Below are 3,508 nucleotides of genomic sequence, written 5' to 3'. Positions count from 1 at the left end.
ACTACTTTTTCAGATCACCACCCACACTTCTCTTCTCCTCTGGGATTCTAATGATGCAAATGATAGATCTTTAGTTATAGTTCCATAGGTCCTTGAGGCTCTGGTTTTTTTTCCTCCAAGTATATTTTTTCTTTGTTATTCAGTTTGGGTAATTTCTACTGCCCTGTCTCCAAGTTGACTGACTCTTTTGTCTCCTCCATTCAGCTATTGAACACATACATTGACTTTTTTATTTTGGTTATTGTTATTTATGACACAGAATATAGTCTATCTTGGAGAATGGTCCATGGGCATTTGAAAATTAATGTGTGTTTTGGATGGAGCATTCTGTATATGTCAATTAGATCCTCTTGATTGTTTGCTCTGCTCTAGATTTTTGCTGATTTTCTGTATATTAGTGGTATCAATTGCTGAAACTGTGGTTTTGAAGTCACCAGCTATAATGTTGGATTTGTCCGTTTCTCCTTTCAACTTTATCAGTTTTTGCTTCACGTATTTTGAGGCTCTATTATTTGGTGCATATATGTTTAAGATTGTTATGTCTTCTTGGTGAGTTGATTCTTTTAACATTATGTAATGTCCCTCTTTCCTCTCTGTCTAGTAATTTTCTTTGCTCTGAATTCTACATTATCTGATATTAATATGACCACTCCAGGGTTTTATTTTTTTAATTACCAAGAGGATTTAATGGAATCTCTATAGTCCATGACCAGAGAAAGATGAAACCCTGCCTAAGGTTCCAGATTCTGGGAACCAACTCCAGGCTGGACAGTGCTTTTGGGGGATGGATGATGTCCCTACCCTAGTCCCAGGGCTTGAGGGAGCTCAGTGCAGCTGCTCAGACCAGAGCCCTGCCCACAGCAGTGTTGAAGACTTGGGGGTTGGAACTGGCTGACTGGCTGGGACCCAGTGCTGAGGATGTGACATCTCAGTCACCAGTCACTGAGGCTCCTGGTGAGAAGGGCTGGGTGATGCCCGTCCATCTTCATGGTTTTGTTCCAGGTAAGGAAACTGAGGCCAGGCAGAGGGTTTCGAAGGGGCAGCCCAGCTAGATGCTCAGAAGTTGGGTGAGGCTAGGATTCAGCCCAGGACCCTGGCCTGGCCTGCCATGGGAGCCCATTCCCCTTCCCTCTCAGGAGGATAGTCAGCTGAGGGGGTTAGCCTTGCCCTGTCTGACATCATGTTGGGGGGTGAGGCAGTTCAGTCTGCATGGTACACAGGACCACAAAGCCTGGGAGCATCACAAGGCCTAGGATCTTGTACTTCAGGTAGGAGAGGTACCTGTCCCAGCCCAGTATCAGGCTGTTGGTGTAGGTGACTCAGAACCGGGGGTAGGTAGGAGCCATGAATAGAAATTCACCAGCTGCTCAGCTGGCCTCACATACCAGTCAGCCTTGAAGAATTCCCAGAACTTGTCCCACAGCTCCTGGCAGCTCTCAGCCAGCATCCAGCCCTCCAAGAAGTACCAGAGACCCAGCACAGGGAAAACCATCAACTGGTTGACAAGGACCTTCCTGAGGATGTTTAGGAGGCCACAGCAGTTGGACACAGGGAGCAGGTAGTCCAGGCAAAGGTATCAGCATTGTATGAAGGGGCCCATGCTGTAGGTCACCACAAACGTGCTTGATGAGCACCTTGGGTCAAACTTCTGTCAAGGCCAGGCACAAATCTCCCAGGCCTGGTATGTATTGTCCCCAGCCTCCATGAGAGTGCCACAGCCCAGATTATTGGCGATGAACAGTGCATGGCCTTGGAACAAGGGCTGCCCTGCAGCCTACAGGCCACACGGCCAGTTCCAACCACCATATACCATCACCTGTCCCTACTTCTTTAATCAATATTTTCATGGTGTATCTTTTTCCATTCTTATAATTTCACCCCATCTACGTTGTTGTATTTGAAGTGAGTTACTTGTACATAGCATATTGTTGGATCATGTGTTCTTGGGGTAATTGTTTATTTTATTTTGTTTTTGGTCTACTCTGCCAATCTCTGCCTTTTAATTAGTGTATTTAGCCCATTTACATTTAATTAGTGCTATGTTAGGGCTTAGGGCTATGATGTTATTTTTTATTTTCTGTTTGGTTTCTTTGTTTCCTATTCCTCTTTATCTTTCTACCTTCCTGTGCATTACCTGAACATATTTTTAGGATTCCATGTTGATTTATTTAGTGTTTTGAGTCTATCATAGTTTTATTGGTGTTTGCTCTAAGTATTATGAGATATGTACATAACTTATTGTACTCTACTGGTATTGATGTTTTACCACTAAGAGTTAAGTGTTAACACCTTACTTCCATTGAGATCCCTTTACCCTTCACACTTTTTAAGTATCATAGACTTAAACACTCCCCTTAGAGATACTGAATACCACAGTAGATGGTTTTTAAATTTTGCCTCTACCACAAAATATGTAAGAAAACTCATGAGAGAAAGGATTGCATATTCTATTTACCCCTATCCATTCTGATAGTCTTCATTCCTTTTTGAATTTCCAAGCCTCCTTCTGCTACCATTTTCTTTCTGTTTAGACAATTTCTTTTCATCCATTCTCTAAGGATACATTTTCTAGCAATAAATTCTCTTAGCTTTTCTTCATCTGAAAATGTCTTTACTTTCCCCTAATTCTTGAAGGATATTTTCACCAGATATAGACTTCATGGTTGACAGTTCTTTTCTCTCTGTACCTGAAAAACTGTTGTACCACTTAACCTGAGCCTCCACAGTTTCAAAAGAGATATCCACTGTCATTCAAACTAATGTAACTTATAAGTAACAAGTAGTTTCTTTCTGGATGCTTTCAAGACTTTTTCATTGTCTTTAGTTTTTGAACACTTAATTATAATGACTTGGCATCAGTTTCTCTGAGTTTATCCTATTTGGAATTTGCTCAGCTTCTTGAATCTGTAGGTGTACGTATTTCATTAAATTGGGGGGGTTTTAGCCATTATTTCTTCAAATACTACTACTTCAAATACTACTACATTATTTCTTCAAATACTACTACTTCAAATACTACTACTACTACTACTACTATTTCTTCAAATACTACTCTCTCTCCTCTCCTTCTGAGACTCTAATGATATCATTGTTAGTTCTTTTGCTATTGTCCCTCTGGTCTCTGAAACTCTGTTTATTTGTTTGTTTGTTTGTTTCAGTCTATTTTCTCTCTGTTGCTCAGATTGGGTAAGTCTGTTGATCCATCCTCAAGTTCACTGATTCTATCTTCTATCATCTTCACTCTACTGTCAAGCCATTCACTGAGTTTTTTATTTTTGTTATTGTATATTTTAGTACTATAATTTCCATTTGGTTCTTTTTTATAACTTAGATTTCTTTGCTGAGATGTTTTTCATTTGTTTCCAGAGAATTCATAATTGTTTATTGAATCATTTTTGTGATGGCTGCTTTAAATCCTTGTCAGATTACTCCAACATTTGACTCATCTCAGTGTTGACATCTGTTGATTATCTTTCTCATTCAAGTTGTGACTTTCCTGGTTCCTGGT

General features: G+C 40.3%; 1 pseudogene across 1 annotated transcript; it reads right to left on the bottom strand.

The window, feature by feature from the left end:
* Window positions 1–1,178: 1,178 nt before the first annotated feature.
* On the bottom strand, window positions 1,179–1,813 carry LOC307174729 (mpv17-like protein 2; annotated as a pseudogene). The gene has a single exon. The product of its transcript is annotated as a mpv17-like protein 2 (transcript).
* Window positions 1,814–3,508: the final 1,695 nt, after the last annotated feature.

The sequence above is a fragment of the Stenella coeruleoalba genome (genome assembly GCF_951394435.1).
Source record: "Stenella coeruleoalba genome assembly, chromosome: 1".
NCBI classification, from domain to species: domain Eukaryota; kingdom Metazoa; phylum Chordata; class Mammalia; order Artiodactyla; family Delphinidae; genus Stenella; species Stenella coeruleoalba.
The sequence above is the reverse complement of the archived record's forward strand: the minus strand, read 5'-3'. Positions and strand labels throughout refer to the sequence as shown.